The sequence below is a fragment of the Macrosteles quadrilineatus genome, unplaced genomic scaffold (genome assembly GCF_028750875.1).
Source record: "Macrosteles quadrilineatus isolate MER2022 unplaced genomic scaffold, UCM_ALF_1.0 Scaffold_2__2_contigs__length_208266976, whole genome shotgun sequence".
NCBI lineage: Eukaryota > Metazoa > Arthropoda > Insecta > Hemiptera > Cicadellidae > Macrosteles > Macrosteles quadrilineatus.
This window is the reverse complement of record NW_026542595.1, coordinates 208,070,788-208,089,070: the sequence shown is the minus strand read 5'-3', so window position 1 is coordinate 208,089,070 and position 18,283 is coordinate 208,070,788.

The following is an 18,283-nucleotide window of genomic DNA, read 5'->3' as shown; positions in this document are numbered from 1 at the left end:
AACAATTAAAAGTCAAATGCAAAATAAAACGGTGATATGAAATCCACAGGGTTTAGATTTTACAAAGAGAGACAATTTACAATATACAAAATGAACGAAAACACGATAAACAGGTAAAATGTGGACAATTTTAAAATGAAGAGTGTAATACACTGTCCAACTATAACAAACTACTGTATTTTGTTGAAAGCAAGAAAAAAAGTACTCACATTGTTCTGTTATGAGGCTTTCATTACTAAAGAAATCTTCATACGAAATAACGGGGTGTGTGAGTGTTTTCTACAATAATAGATCGTATTTTACCAGTTTATGCTATTTCACATCTCACTACAGTATTAATAACAATCGAATTGAACAATTAGTTTAAAACAATATAGATAATGTTGGTGTACAGTAATGAAAAAGGACTACAAAACACGGCTCAAGCTGAAAACAACTGACAGTAACTACTATTCACTATCTGTACAAAAGTTTAAATAAGATAACTATTATCTTTTTTTAAATCTTTTAAATAAGATTACTATATTACCAACAACAAAAATGTTGGGCTTTTCTTCGTTTTAAGTTCACTGTTTGGAATTGTTAGTGTTTGAAATTAACTGCAAACGTCTTTTATCACGTGCTTTTGGTTCATGTGGATAGTTTAACATAAATTGTTCAAAGAAATAGCCGACGATTTCACGAGACAGAGTAGATTGAAATTAAATCTTTCTCTTTTTGCTGGACAAATTTCTCAAATTTATTTTAGGATAAGTTTGATTTATGATTACCATACATATTTATTTAAAGGAAATCGGATTTTTTATTAATTAATTAAAACATTATTTGATTAATGGTAATTAATTATTAATTTGTTGCCTCTTATACAGTTGTATCTAGCCCAGAATTGAAATGTAGTCTGTACTTCGTACTTCCTATAAATAAATAATTTTTTGAAAGTTTCAGACCGTGAGCCTCTGGCTATTAAAAATTGATATCACTCAGGAGTGAAGATTTCCCATTGACTAATTGTTTAGCGAGCAGGATAAAATGGCTTTCCTCATAAAAAGTCTACAACACCAAGCCTTTTCTAACTGAGTTTCCGGTATTTTCCATTTCCAGTGGTTGTAAATGTGTCCAAAGAAGTCGAGAAAAATGTAGCTAAAAATACCAAATTTTTTAAATCGCATTTTTGGAAGATTAGGAAAAGATACTTAAACGTCAGCGGAGAATTAGACTCCATTCCGAGATACAGCAATCAATTAAGATGAGGCTGGAGGTCAAATGGCTCGGTTGTGTTGATGTGAAACAAAACTTTAGTTTCCTAGTTGAAGTTGCTTTGCCGAATGCTTAACATTATATGTCTTTAAATCCAGTAAATTTAAGAAAAGGTCCGACGAACGGTGAACTTACGTGTAACCCTAATTAAAGAGGTCTTTATTCTACTATGAAATACTATACCCAAAAGTGAGATGACAAAATACAGCTTTCTTGTTGTTATTGTAGGTCTTCCATGACTAAGGGGACTCAGATTAGAGATGTGATAGTCGCAGTACAAGTCAACATTACTTCCGCAATATCTACTTTAGTAGTTGTTTTGCTCATCTATTGCGAATGTTGTGTAACATTAAGGTAGAAGTGAATCCTACAAGGCCGACACAAAAATACCAGACTTATGAACCAGTCCGATAACTTTCACCTAACAGTTCTACCAACTTGGCGATTAATTGAAAAAATCGTAACAAGTTCCCAAGAGTTAGGAAAGAGATGAAAGTTAACAATTGTTCCTGTCAAGTCCATGACCCCCAGAGAGCACAGAATATAAATATTTTTTAGAATATATTTTCTATTCTGTGCTCTCTGTGACTCCCATATACAACTACACATATAAAATAGACAAAATGTTTAAAATGGCTCATAGGCTCATGCGCAGGCAACGCAATAGTGAAAAAGTACTACCGTACGAATAGGAGGCTTTGTTTTATTCCCATTATTTTGGGCGGACATTTTTTTGCATTTTTTTTCATGCAAACAAAATGGTTTAAAATATAAGCCACCTCCATTGATCATACATTGACACAGCGAGTAGACTAAACTTCTCATCCAATGTAAAATAAACGGTATCAGCAATCTGACACATACTTTCTCCCTTTAGCTTGTGTTGTGAACAACCTTTATAATGGGTAAGCGATGGGAGTAACTATGCTATTTTAAAGGGAAAATGTCATAAGTTGCACTATTTTTTATTATAAAGACCATAACACATTAATTTTAATCAAATCAGGCTTTATTATAATATCCGAGTTTTGTTTTTATGGGGTTTTATGGGAAAATAACATAAGCTACGATAACTTTTTAAAAGTATTTTTTACGGAAATGATATTTGTACCATTTTGTTCAGAATTTATAGGACTAGGTTCTATTTTCTTTGCTATAACATACTAACTTTAATCCAAAACAGGTTTTTTCTAAAATACGATTTTATGGGGTTTTGATGAGAAAATAACATAAGTTACAATAACTTTTAAACCGTAATTTTAACAGATATGGACGTTCTACCATTTTTTTCAGAATTTGAAGGGCTACAACATACTAAATCTTTATTAAATCGCTTGGGCCCTTTAAGAGAAAAATAGATTTTTCGAATATTTTATGGGTTTTTATGGAAAAATCAGCATTAAAAATCAAAATTTAAAAAACACCTAGAGATACCGTGGATGAATTAACCTTCATACCAAATTTCGTCAAAATTGGTCTACGGGTGTCTGTACCTCTGTACAAATCCACACATACAGACACACACAGACATCATTTCGAAAACCACTTTTTGTGTTCAGGGGGGCCCAAAACGGATATATCCACTCAAAACTCAAACTCGAAAATTTTAACGTAAATAACACTACAAGGTATATGGGGAGAAAGTAAAATTTGAAGCAAAAAACGTGGTGCAATCTGTTGAGATGGCCCATCAACTATAATTACAATATTCTGTGTCAAATCAAGTGATAACTCAATCAGCTGTTGGCATGGATTTTAATTAATATTCAACCAATACACTCTAGTACCCGCTGGTGATATGGTCCTTCATCTATTTTTTCGCGCCAAATTTTTACATTGGATGGGAATCAGTAAACAATTTAGTTTTCCATGTTTCTCCACACCATATCATGCTATGCAATTCTAATTACTTTTCAAACTCAGGTAAAATGGCAGTTTTTAAGTCCAATGTCATGTTGAAGGCGTGCTATTCTTTAGTTTCTATTTCCAACGTAACGTATTTAATCGTATGCGTGGATTGTTGGACGATTCCAGTGTTTTGACGATTTTACACCCGTCATAATGAGCGCCCCTAGCGGCGACACTCCACACTAATAGTAGATAAATCTGTTAAATTTGTTTTCGTTTCAGGTTAAGAATTAGCTTATCTAATTCTGTTAATCATCTATGTCATTAATTCTAAACACGTTATTTACCTGATATTGCAGGGGCAGGACCGAAAAAGCACACGTTTTTTTACAAACGGATGAACAAAACTACCTTCCCCTTTATACTTTTGGGCTGTTTCTGCTCGGTTCTGCTGCTTACATGTAGGGTAAGTAGATTGGACTTTTGTGTTATCATTGATTGTTACCTATTCCTTGAAAACCCCAAAAAAGATATACGTCTAATAACACTAGTAATAATATATGTTGTACCTATATGTTGTAACCTGTTGTAAATAGCTACCTCAATATACTTCACAATCAAGGTTTCACATCATTAGTTAACACCCCAACCAGAATTACTGTTACATCTAAAACTTGTATAGATCACATCTTTATTAGAAGCAAAGAAATTAATAACTTTAATAGTGCAGTTTTTGATCATGGCATTACAGATCATTGTATTCTAGGACTTGTTCATAAAAATACATGGAAATCTCACAGTAGTGTAACAAGCATATCTAAGTTTGATAATGATAGTTTTCGAATTGATTTTGATTTCGTAAAAGATAAATTGAAAGTGATTAACTGGGACATAGTATATAATGATGAAGATGTAAATAGCTGTTACTGTAAGTTTAATGATGTACTGTATTCAGTTGTAACAAGTTGTAAAAAGGTCAACAGGCAAAGTAGAGTGCAAAAAGCTAAATCATTGAGCCCATGGATAACTCTCGATATTTTGAATGGCATTAATAGGCGCAAAAAGCTTTATAGAATTAGTAAGCGACGTTTATATGACACAACTTTCAGAAATTTCTTTGCTAAATTTTGTAATAATTTGAATGAGAAAATAATATGTATTGCAAAACACCAATATTATTCTAAACTATTGTTAAACAATAACAACGACATATCACAACAATGGAAAATAATAAATAGTTTGACAGGGCAAGTGTCAGATAGGAATATTAAGAATGTTGAATTATCAGATGGAACTTATGCAACGGACCCATCCGTTATCTCAGAGGAGATAAACAATTACCTTATCTCTGTACAAGCTGACCGTCCTAGAAGAGTTTCGACCACAAATATGCTTCCACTACGCACCTCACAACAATAATTTTTTATTGCACCAACTTCAGAAGACGAAATAAAGTTAGTGGTCAAAAGTCTAAAGAATAACAAATCTTCAGGATATGATAATATTTCTACACAACTACTAAAATTTGTTATAGATGACATAGCGCCAGTACTAACACATATTGTCAATAAGAGTTTTAGTCTGGGCATATTTCCCGAAAGCCTGAAATTGAGTTCTGTCGTACCAATTTTAAAAGATAAAAATTCTTCAAAATTAGACAATATAAGACCAATTAGTTTACTTTCAGTTTTTTCTAAATTATTTGATAAATTAATTATGTTAAGGTTGAATAAGTATTTGATGAAAATTAACTTTCTTAGCAGTAATCAATTTGGTTTTGTAAGGGGTAAATCAACTGAAGATGCTTTATTAAATGTCACAGAACAAATATTCAATAGTCTAAACTCAAATTGTAAAACATCAGGACTTTTTATTGATTTCAAAAAAGCGTTTGATTTAGTTGATCATGATATTCTCATAGATAAATTGGAAGCGTTGGGTATTAGGGGAACTGCGTTGTGTTGGTTCAGAAGTTTCTTAGTAGGAAGGAAACAAAAAGTAAAATGTTTAAATCATTACAGCACTGCGAAAACAGTTGAGTCAGGTGTTCCGCAAGGGTCAGTAACCTCTGGTATTTTATTTCTAATATTTATAAATGATTTATTGGAACTTAATTTTAAGGGGAATGTCAGTGCTTTTGCGGAAGACATAGCAATATTTTACTGCAATAAAGATTCTGTAATACTTGGTGAGTCAATCAATCACGATCTCTTGTTGTTAAGACAATGGTGCCTCCAAAACAGAATGCAAATAAATGCAAATAAAACAAAATATGTCAATTTTGATCTTTCAGGTTTTGAAATACCTTTTCCTCTCACTTCATTCTGCTTCATAGTAGTCTGTGACTGCCAACCTTTAGAAAGAGTAAACAAATTTAAATATCTAGGAATTATTTTGGACGAAAAAATGAGTTTTGATCAACATATACTTAGTTTGCATGCAAAATTAAGGTCTTCAAGTAGAACATTTTATTTTTTAAGGAATATTTGTAGTATTGATTTGTTACGATCACTGTATTTTGCATTAATAAACTCTAGATTACAAATTGGATTAATATGTTGGGGCGGAACTTATAAATATTTGATAGATAAACTGAGAACCACCCAAAACTATTTTTTACGTATAATTTTAAACAAATTCAAAACAGAATCTTCTTTCCCTCTTTATAAGCATTTAAATATTAAACCTATTCAACATCTTTTTGTTTTCAAGGTCCAGAGATTATTTTTTATAAGGAGTGGAAATGTGGTTAGTGACAATGTGTATTACAATACTAGGTATGTACGTCAAAATAATTTCAGACTACCCAAAGTCAATAAATCAATTTTTCGCCATTCCTTTGAGTATTTAGGACCTAAGTATTTTAATCAAGTTCCTTCAAACATTAAAAATCTCACAAATCTAAAATCATTCTCCAAACAATTGAATCTCTGGCTTACTGCACAACAAAACATCGATTATTTAAGCAATGTTATCTCATAGATATGGTACCAAAGGCCAATAGTTGCATGTAAGAATGAAATGACTTTCTACCTTTCGTTAAGTTTCCAGAATTATTGTTGTTTTATTATTTATTACCTATAATTATTGTTGTTTTGTTATTTATTACCTATAATTATTGTTATTTATTATTTACAATTAGTGTTATTTAATTGTGCTTGAATAATTCGCAACACTTCATTGTTATTTATTTATATTTTAATTATGTATTTAGCAGATACCCAAATGGCGGCATGAGAGTATTTTTAATGCATGATGCTAGACTCAAAATATGTTATAATTTATTGTATTTATTTGTTCTAACTGACCGCACTACTTGAAAAGCGGCCAGTCAATTTCCAATACTGTAAATGCATGTAATAAGTTTGTTCTCAATGGAAATAAATTCATTTATTCATTTATTCATATTTACACTTATACTGTTGACTCACAAGACGGTAAATACATATGAAAGTTGAGTGGTGATCGATTTCGATTGGACACTCCAATCATCATCAGACCCAATAGGCGAATCTATTGCCTATTGCTATTGCTATTACCTATTCCTTGATATTACAATTTGTTTGTGGATCTCTTAACAAAATTTATATAAAAATCGAGCGAAAGTTGATATGAATTTGTAGGAATAGGTATTTTTCAATCTAGCAAATTGATTGGTAAACCGGTACCACGGGTAATTTTAGCTGAAAACCCCCTTATTTGACAACTAAAAGTCAAAAGTCTCAACCTTCTTTGACTGAACTTATGGACTTTTTGATCTAACATTCAAGAAGCAGAAAGAATCCAGTCCAGAATATTAGTTATTAAAATTTGCTAAGGAAATTAATTATATATGTGGGTTTATTGGGTATTCCGCATTCACTCAATAATGAAAGAGCTAACGCTCAATTTATGTAGAAGACATAATGCAAGATATAAGATTTGTGTCACCAAATGCCGACGTAGGCCTAATATGCAAACTTTGGGTTGGGTTACATGATGAAAACTAAAGAGAGCTTTTCGAAACTAATATTGTTTTGTTTATTTTATATTTTACATTGACTGTGTTCAATGAGCTTAAAAATGTACTGCAGAACGAGTAGACTAGCAAGTACAGTTGAACCTCGTTTGTACGAACCTCGATAAAACGAATTCCTCGATAAGACGAATTTTTTTTAATCCCCTTGACACTTTCATATAGGTCAATGCTAAAAACACCTCTATACAACGTAGTAATTAAGTTAAAAACCTCCATAAGACGAATTTGTTTGTGACATGGGCTAGGACTGATTAACCTCTATACAACGAATATTCTTAGGACAAAACCTCTACAAGACGAATGTGACCTCTATAAGACGAATTTATCATAATCTTAACCTCCATAGTACGTAGTTTTCAAAACAAACAGAAGCTTGTCTCAACATGAAACCCCCACCCATCCCTCCTCCTTCCTCAGTCATTGTTTGGAGAAACCTTGGAGCGAGGAGAAACCTCTATAAGAAGAATAACAGCAGCATTAAACCTCGATAAAACGACCCTCTTTATTAAGAATACCTCTATAGTACGAATTTTCCCCGTACCCCTTGAAATTCGTCTTATAGAGGTTCAACTGTAACACAATCTTCTACAGAAAGTATTTTTTTAATTTGCAAAACAAATTTATTTTAATACGGTAATTGTAATTTTGTATTGACAAAATCCCCTAGGTGCAAATGAAAAACTGATAATAACTCTTTAGTCATGTGACTTCATCAATGCTGACTGCTCGTAGGGCATTATCTCAGTGCTGCTACCTATGTGATAATACCGTAACAGCGGTGTACTGCATTACCGACTCATCTCGCTTAGTGCTGCTGTCGACGGCTAAATACTAAACCCTCCTCATTGTTACGTTTCGCAGAACTGTACAGAGACTAAATGCGCAACTTCCCTATATTTTAAAAAGTGAAAGTGAAAAAAAATCTTCTTTATCGAGACAAACTTACTAACTAGTGATTTTTCATAAAGTTAACCTCTGATTCGTTTATTTTTTAAATTTTCAGATTATGGTTACGAATGTATGCTCTGTTATATGCCTAAACATCTGAAAGCACTATCCTAATTTAGTTCCATCACAAACTGAAATAAGTAAAACACTTTTTATACAATCAGACTAAAACCTTGTAAAATATTTTAAGATTAGAGTTCAACAATTCAACTTAGGCAATATTAAACATAAAAACTGTTAAAATTGTACATGTGCTTGTTGAAATTGAAATTAATTTTACAAATAAAGAAGCCAACATTCAGCAGTTCAGCAGTATTATTTAGTCAGTGGATTAACTCACATTCAACGTTCACATTAAGTTTAAAATTTACCTTGAAATAAAATTACACAAATTACTAGTGAAGTGATTAAGGTGATAAGCACTAATCCCCTGTATGTTTTTTATTCAAACCGTGAATTGAATCATCCCTAATCTAGTCAGGTGATTGGAATAGTCCTCTTCAACTACCTAAACAGTATATTCAAAGTATATACTATTTTTAGTGTAGGTATTATTTTTATACATCTATGCAATAACGGATGGGTACTAAATCCATGCTGCATATATTGGCACTTCAAAACGTGTATCCGTAGTTGTAAAAAGATACACATGTCCAATAGAAGTTTAACCTTCTTCTGAGAAATTTATGACAACTAGAGGAATCCGCAATTTAATTTAGTGTCAAATGTATATTAAAGACCCGTGTGGAATAAAAATACCCCCGCCGCAGCAAACCTGCCGTCTAAGCGAATTTCCATTTGGATGAATTGATTTTCAATCGATCTATTTAGATAACATTAGGTTTAACGAGTACCTAGGTTTGCTGCTACAAGGAAACTAATAAAGTGTGTATTTTAAGTAAAATAATTATTGCTTAGTAGAAAATGAATATATTTGCCAAGTTTGATCAAAAGATATCCATAAACAAGCAAACTACAACATTTTACAATATTCTCCATAAGAATAACATGGGAATTTTAAATTTACATTTTTTTAGTTTTCTACGTAACCAATAACCGTACAAAAACACTTTGATATACTGAATTGTTTGTTTTTTTAAGCTCTTTAAGAAGGTTTAGAGAAAAATTGGGAAATTTTGTGTTTTGAGGGTCAAAAGTGAGAAAAACCAATTTTTACCCCATAAAACCCCCCATAAAACCCTGTTCCCATGGTCCGATCATGCTGGATCGCGAACTCATTCAAGTTAATCCCGCCTTACACCTTCAAACCAAATTTCATCAAAATCGGATAAAAATTACTCAAGTTATCGTGTTCACGGACACACACACACACACACACACACACATATATATATATATATATATATATATATATATATACATATACACATACATATATAAAAATGTTTACGAATGGTGTTTTTGGCCTCTGGGGACATCAAAATGAAAAAGTAAATCGGTCCCGGGCCTAAGTCTTACCATGAGACCTACGGTAATAGCCCCTATAGGGAAATTCGCTAAAAACAACAGAACTATCTTCTTTACCCAGTAAAATAGCAACATTTCAATTTTATTGGATTACAAAAAAATCTCAAATTAGATCTCTGTTCAACTATTGCCTTTTTTCTGGTATATAAAAAAACTTCAAATGATATACTGTATTACTAGATAGACTCTACTTACCAAAATATTTAATTTACCCGAATACCTTGTTGGACACCTAAAAATTGAGACACTCACCTAAAAATAATTGATAAATTTCTCAATAAGTCTGCATTTATAGCAACATAGTGGGCACGTCACAGAAATTCAAACTATAAAACCAATATTTTACTAATAAATGGTTCATAAAGCTTTTTCTTAAATAAAAAATAAATTGATTTAAATATCTGGTGCTTAGTGTAGTCTAAAAAAACAAGACAGAATTGATGAAAAAATAAATTTAAATTTACATTTAGTTTTTTAGAGAATACTACATTTAATAATAATAGAAGTTTCTGAGAAGAGTGTTTCCAAATAAATCTGGACGATAGTTTATAGCTGTAAAGCTAAATTTATAAATACATTTGGATGTGCATTTATTTAATTAGAAAATACCTTTTATAAAAATAGCACTTTTCAAAGAATAGTAGCCTATTTTTGAGTAAATAAAAATCACTTACGATATTACACAACAATTATCTAAAATGTTTAGCAAATTTGCAGGCTATTCTGGAAATAAACAATATCACGGTCCTGGGTGAAAAATGACACAGGCTCAAAGATTAATGTGTACTTACATGATAAACAAAATAATTTCCTTTGAATACTTGAAGTTGATTTTGCATCCAATTGTAAAATTAGAATCCTGTACTAATTTGTGTTTCATGGCCTGGTACGTTTCAGTGCTTTGATGTTGGCTAAATTGTTCCCTTATCGAGTTTACATTATACAACGAATGGTTTTCCGTGATACCAGATGTAAATCAACAACTTACTTACACTGTATGTAGCCAAAAATGTTCTAAAGTAAGGCATTAACTTTCTTATTAGTTAAGCCAATTCGATCGATTGTTACTATTGTTCGATTCTTGATTGTCCAAAGATTGATTGTGAACATCAAACACACTTTTCCAAGCATAAACAAACCTGAAAACTCTTTTAAGCTGATCTAAAAATAATTTATAAAAAAAAAACTTTTTTGAAACAAAACGTTTTTAAACGCACTAAAAAGTAGAAAATAACTTCACCTAGTACAATTACCTTCACCTATTGAACTAATGTATAATTATCAATTGCATGCACCCCACGTTTTTTGTTTTAAATCTTACAAGTATTTATACTCTCCACATATTTATACATTATTTTCTACTTTTTAGTTTATTTAAAAATGTTTTGTTTTAAACAAGTTTTTTATTTATAAATTATTATTTTCTACTTTTTAGTTTTAAATGTGTGTGGATGTTAAATCTATTTCATATATCAGATTAAGACAGAGGCATGTGGGAAATCTAATAAATTACATTAGAAAATTAATATCAAAAATTGTAGGAAAGCAGGCTAATAAAAACAAGCCCATGGGGCGTAGTACAAGGAAAATATGAAAATAAAATTATATACTATTGCATTGTCTACCATTTGTGAGCTATGTTTCAAGTTTCAAGTCTCTAGCTCATCGGGAAGAATCAAAATTTGCAAGAAAGCGAATTAATAAAAACAAGCCTATGGGGCGTAGCCCAAGAGAAGTATAAAATTAAATGATATAATATTGCATTGTCTACCATTTGTGAGCTATGTTTCAAGTTTCAAGTCTCTAGCTCATCGGGAACTTAGTATAAATTTGGTTGCAAAATTTGTACCGGACAAGAAAGCGAGCTAATAAAAACGTTTTAATAAGACAAATCTATAAATGAGTTTGTAAAATGTACCTAATTAATTTATTGCTACACTGTGATTTTCAATGTTATAAAATTATATTATTTCACGGTAGTCCTACTTCAAAAAAACTTTAGGCAATTTCAATGGCTTGCATAGTGTTTACAAGAAGCAAATAAATCTTAACACAAACTACGAGTTATCAAGTTGCGTTTGTTTTGTGTTGTTAGGTTGGCAGGGCTCTTTAAAATCAGCTGTTCCAAGTTCCAACTGATTGTTGGCGTTGTATTAAGAAACCGAGACATCGCATACTCGTATCTTTCTCTTAGTACGCGTTGTTTTGAAATATTCCACATTTGAACTGGTTAGTAAGTTAGTACATAATAGTTGTACTTGTTTACTGATTATACTTTGTGTAAGTGAAAGTCTTTTAGTAAAACAACATAACTTTGATTGCGTCATATTGAAACACTCGTCAAAACTTGCTTGTTGAAACATGAACTTGCCTGGCATATGTTGGATTGTTGTGTATAAGGTACGTTCAGGTTATTTTTATAGCTTAGAGACATTTTAGCCTTATAATTTCATGTGTATTGTTATTTATTATTTTAGTGAAATGTTGTTGTTGCTTCTAGAGGGTTGTACAACGATATTTTTCGAATAATTTACGTACCGTTTTATTTAGGCTAAATAATCTGAGATTATTTTGTTGATTAGGTTACTTAAATGAATGTTTGATGTTTTCAATTTCACCATCGGCAGTCCTAATAAAATTTTAAATTTGAAGAAATTATCAAAATTTAATCATTTACACTGAACGGATAGGTTAACGTGAAGGACTCAAAACGTAAAATAAACATCAAGGAACCTACTGAAAGAGTTTGATTTTGAGTAGAATAATCAAAGGTTTAACGAATGGCATTATTTAAGAACTTAAATAAGGGCAATTTTAAACATTATAATGTCGTATTCTACTAACCAAACCAAATATACATTCCTATAGAGAATAAAAACTACAAACTACCAAGGATTATAATATCTAAATGAAGTGTTTAACACATAGAAATACTTACCCTTGACATAAAAACACCAGCTTTATTAACTTGTATTGTAGTTTTTTTCATTCAATAAAATAATGTGTGGAGGGAATAAGATTCTGATGCTGTTCAAGCTATGAACCCAAAAGAAATACCTTTTTGTCGGTTCCTTCTAATAAGTTGGCTGGAACTAATCTAATCAAAGGACGAATAAACTGCTTTTCCCTCCATTTAGAATCTAGCTTTTGTCAAATAAGGCAAGCTTTATTAATCCAACTGCACGAAACCGTCAATATCTACAGCAATTTAATTTTTTCTCTCAAACCAAAGAGTGGACACTACTCCATTAATCAAGCTATGCTTAAACCAAATTTTACAAAACCAGTTTTAGTGAAACCTTTTTACAATCATAAAATCCTTTCAGTTTTATAATGTAGTTTTGTCACTTTAAGAAACATGATATAGGCCTACAACAAAGTATATTCGAAGAACCAAGATTATTGCAAAATACCCCCGTCGCAGCAAACCTGCGGTTTTAGTTAGATATTAAAAGCTTCGTATTAAATAATTAATTTGCCAGTTTGATCTAAATTATCCAGAAACAAGCAATCTACAACGGTTTACTCATTCTATATAAGAATAACATGAGAATTTTAAATTTACATTTTTTTATTTTCTCCGTAACCAATAATCCTACAAAACACTTCAATGTACTAAATTATTTTTTTAAGCACCTCAAAATAGTTTAGAGAGAAATTGGAAATGTTTTTTGTTATGAGGGTCAAAGTTAAGAAACAATTAAACCCATAAAATCCCGTTCCCATGGCCGGATCATGCTTGTTCGCGAACTCGTTCGAATAAAAGCAGGTCCTTTATACCTAATTTCGTCAAAATCAGACCATTTTTGCTTATCATGCTTACGGACACACACGAATTCGAACGGATGGTGTTTTTGGCCTCTGAGGACAGCAAAATAAAAAGTATATCGGTCCCAGGTCTAGAGGTCTTACCGCGAGACCTACTGTAATATCGTGTTCCCAATGGGGGAAATTCGCTTAAAGATTAGGTACCTTAAAAAAACACCCACCATGTTGTCAGTAATGCTTTAAAGTTGTATACACGTGACAAAATAGTAACGAAAAATAACAGTTTTTTTTTTAAGATTATGAACGACCAGTCTACAATGAAGGAAGGAGTTCGGCGCGAAACATCAACTTAAAGTTCATCTGAATATGAATGTGTTGTCAAACTGTCACATGACTTGACTGTTAACAGCAACACATGTTAAAGTTAAGTGACATAAACGTGAACAGTTATAAATGCTGTTAGATCAATCAAGGGAAATGTAAGCGACAATAAGGAAAATTATATTCCCGCCGCAGCAAACCTGCAGACTAAATGAATTTCTATTTGCCTGATTTTATTTTCAATAAAATCTATTTGAATAAATTAGGGTTAACGAGTATATCATTTTTGGCGCAAAATGAGGTAAACCTTTAGTGACTGCAATGTACATAGAATGTACTAACATTCTATGAGAGGTTTGCTTCTTCAATATCCAAAGTCAATGGTCAAAAAAAAGGTCATGCCATAGTCTACAGGCGAAATACTTTTAATAACTGCCGCCTTTAATAACAATTTTGTACAGGGTTTCTTGATATTCTTTTAAACTTACGGCTGACTGTGTCACTTCATAGGGCTTTACAATAAAAATTTTGAGTTGCCCTCGAAATACCCGTACTTTGGGATTACGAACAAAATTGGAATACCAGAAGAAAAGTGTATTTTGATGCAATACAGAGGTGTGCAGAATTTGGTTTTCTTGGTGTAACTTAAAAACGTTTAAAACGTATGTTAAACGTTAATAAGGGGTGTCCAAACGTTTGCCTATCCCTGTATGATTAGTGGTTAAAATTGTTGAATATTAAAATATTAATGTTGAGGAGCTATAATAGAGTTTTTATTTAAACTATTTATTTAACGATCAACTGCATTGGTCGAGTAATTTTCCACAATATATTTTGCATTAGTTACTAAACCGACGCTAACATAATTAGATTTTGTCGAAGTGGTCGTTGTACTCTATTTTATCTTCAGACAACTTATGGTCTTTCCAATGCATCTCTTACTATTATGAAAGTGGGTTTGACCACTTAAAGCCACATTTCAAAACCAAGTCTAGTCTTCTACTTAAAAGATAAAGATTCAATTTTACCTTAACTTGGATTAGGAAAAACAGAGATATATCGGGTGTCAATTGTTTCACACCTCTTATTTTAGATATTAAGAATATAAAGAATAATTTATAAATAAAAACACTTTTTAAAAATGCCACGTTTTTAAACGCAATAAATAAATTGAAAATAATTTATAAATATGTGGAGAAAATAAATACTTATACGATTTGAAAAGAAAAACTTGGGGTGCATGCACTTGATAATAATACAGCAGTTCAATAGGTGAAGGTAATTGTAAATTATATTGCATGCACCCCACGTTTTTCGTTTCAAATCTTACAAGTATTTGCGCCCTCCACATATTTATAAATTATTTTCAATTCTTTAGTGCATTTAAAAACGTGGCATTTTTAAAAAGGGTTTTTATTTATAAATTATTTTTACTTTTTAACCTTTATTGTGTAAATATGTTCAATCTATTTTATATTTTAAATTTGTTTTATATTTAGAATTTCTCGGGAACAGAACCTTTACATTTTAACCTCTGCTCTTTGAACTGTCAAATTGAAATATTTACAGCTGACTTCAATAAATTGATATATTTGACTATTTACATTCTTCCAAAATGTAAACATTGAAACTTTGGAAGCCCATGGGGCGTAGCCCAAGAGAAATTGTCATTCATTTGTGAGCTATCTTTCAAGTTTCAAGTCTCTAGCTCATGGAGAAGTTTAATATCGACTGCAAAATTTTTACCGGACAAGAAAGCGAGCTAATAAAAACGTTTTAAAATACCTTCTTGTATTAAGGTTAAATGTTTATTTAGAATCGTTTTTGTTTTACATGCACTGTGATGTGTTCGTTGGCATCCTTACATATAAAAAAAACAGCCGTTTTGCAGATTTTTAAAGGGGTTGAATGCTTCATGTTCAATTTTTAGTCTAATTGTTATTTCTTCTTGTGCTCTCTACATTTTTATTTAAACTGGATAAACTGGATAGCTGCTATGAATCACCTGATACATATTCGTTCTTAATTATGTGTCCAACAAGGTCACTTCTAAGGTCTTATGTTGAGTTTTGTCTTTTTAAAAGAGTTTATTCAACATATCTAACCTCTCTCACTATTCAAACTTCAAAACCAATACCTTTCTAAGCACGAAATTGAATTCAAATATTTCTAGCCATTTCTGAAATACACAGTTAAACTATTTGCTCGATAGGAGTAAAAGTATTGTCTTCCAAGTTTCAAACTATTTAATTTCAAGTAACTGATTATTCCAAGTAGATCTTATAGCCAAGATAAAAATCCATACATTTTCTAAAACCCAACTAATCCATAGAGGAATGTAATAACGCGATTATCTTAATCTAATACCGTAATGGCGGACAACTATTGTCTGAGAAAGGGGGCTTACAGGCTAGGTGATAAATCTCAAATTACATTCGAATACAAAATGGCGGAGGAGGAAGGAAGGGCAAAGACACAATTGTAATTTGTCCGTTTGTGAAAGCGAGGCTGCTATTGGCTGAGTTGCGAAAAGAGAGAAAGAGGAACAGACACAGACATACAGTCGGACTAACACCCCCGAGCCACCCGCTATAATGGAATGCCACTTCGCTACTTCTCTACTTCTCTACTTCCACTCCTACTAACTGCTACTGCTTCAGATCGTTACCGCTGAGCGAGAAACTACAGTACGGTATAGCCACGCTGGCGTTACTTATGTGAAAAATCAACAATGTTATAATGTATTTAAGCTTTAGCTGTGGCTCGAAGGCTGTTAAAGCAGTGGGACTAAAACAATGGAAGAAATTAATTATTTTTACACTCATCCAAAAATATGATGAAACTGGTACAGTTGTTGCTAGGTGAGTTGTTGGACAGAATTGTTGTCACGGCCAGAGGGTTCAAATCCAACCAAACAAGAATGGGTTATATATGTGATAGGTGTGACCCAATAGTTGGAATACCACGTAACTCTGTGTGTCTAAACTAATATAAAAATTGATAGGTTTCTCAAGCAAAGAAATAATCCTCTTGATAAAATCAATAAAATTATGTTTACATCATAATAATCAGCAATCTGACACAAACCTTTCACCCGTTAGCACAACAACGTTTATAATGGGTAAGAGGTCGAAGTAACTTATATTTTATGGGGAAAATCCCAAACGTTTCAATAACTTTTGAACCGTACTTTTTTACAGCAGTGGAGGTTGCGCCATTTTATTTACATTCATTACGACCATATTATTCAAATTTCAATTAATATGGGGCAGGTTGTATTTTCAAAAAACATGAATTTTCCTTTATTTGAAGTTTTTTATGGGTAAATCAAATGCATTACGATTACTTTTGAATCAAAATTTTACAGCAATGGGAGTTTAACGTTTTGTTTAGAGTTAAACATAGTAAATTTACTTCAAAACCGTTCGGGCTGTTTATGTGAAAATTCTATTTTCCTTTATTTTATGGGTTTTATGAGAAAATCGCCATTAAAATAAAAATTTCAAAGGAAATAAAAAAGAAACTGGATACACCATGAGTTAGCACCAACATACCAAATTTCATCAAAATCGGTGTGGTCCGTACCTCTGTACACATACAGACAGACGCACTCACTCACACGTACACACACACACATACATCACTTCGAAATTTTTTTTAACCCACAACGGATATACCACCTAAAACTCAAACTCGAATTTTTTCATGAAAACTACTCTTTCCATACAGACAGGGGAAGAAAGTAACAAACACGCAGAACACAAATTTTTACCGAGGTTTACAAAACCCTACTGTTCTATATGGAGGAAAATTTCCATTAAGTGATCCATTGCTTTTTACAGACTATCTCAATTACAAACTACAAATAACAAACAAATTGTCATCATAAATAATATAGTTGAAAATATATAATACAACAATGTAAATACGCCGTTTTACCGACTTGTATTATTGTCTATGTATCGTAGTAATTGATAGATTCACTTGCCTTATTAACATGTAATTAAATGATCGTATGATGCAGCTCAAACAGCTGTATTGGTGAGGAAGGTTATGCTTTGATGTAATATACTGCAGATCCAATAATCACGTAATGCACGTGTGCGATAAAATACCTTTCCTTGTAAGTGAAACGCAAAGTTATTAACTTGGACATGTTTAGGTTTCTCTCAGCTATTAGTTTTACGGATGTAATATTAAATTAATATGTTTTGAACGAATAATGGGTTATAAATACCTGTGGTAATGTCAAGTGATGTTTTTCAGGTAGGGAACCACTGATTTTGAATTTCTTGTAAATAGATTTATTTGTATCATACGCTTGGGGTTCAACACTAGTTTTGTTGCTTACCGTGAAAAATACCTACTATACTTTATTTATTACATACGGTGTACACCATTTTTTTAAATATCATCATGCAATCAAAAATGGCCTAATTTACTTACTTGATACTTGAATCTAAAAGCGATATTTTAAACATGGGAGGATAACATGTCTTTGAATTATTATGTAGGTAGTTAAGAAACGAGTCTATGGATAAATCACATAACACTGAACCATGTTGTTAATTCACTCCACCATTAAATTAATTTAGGTTAGAGATAGGAAACAATGTTTCTTTGTAAAACTAGCTA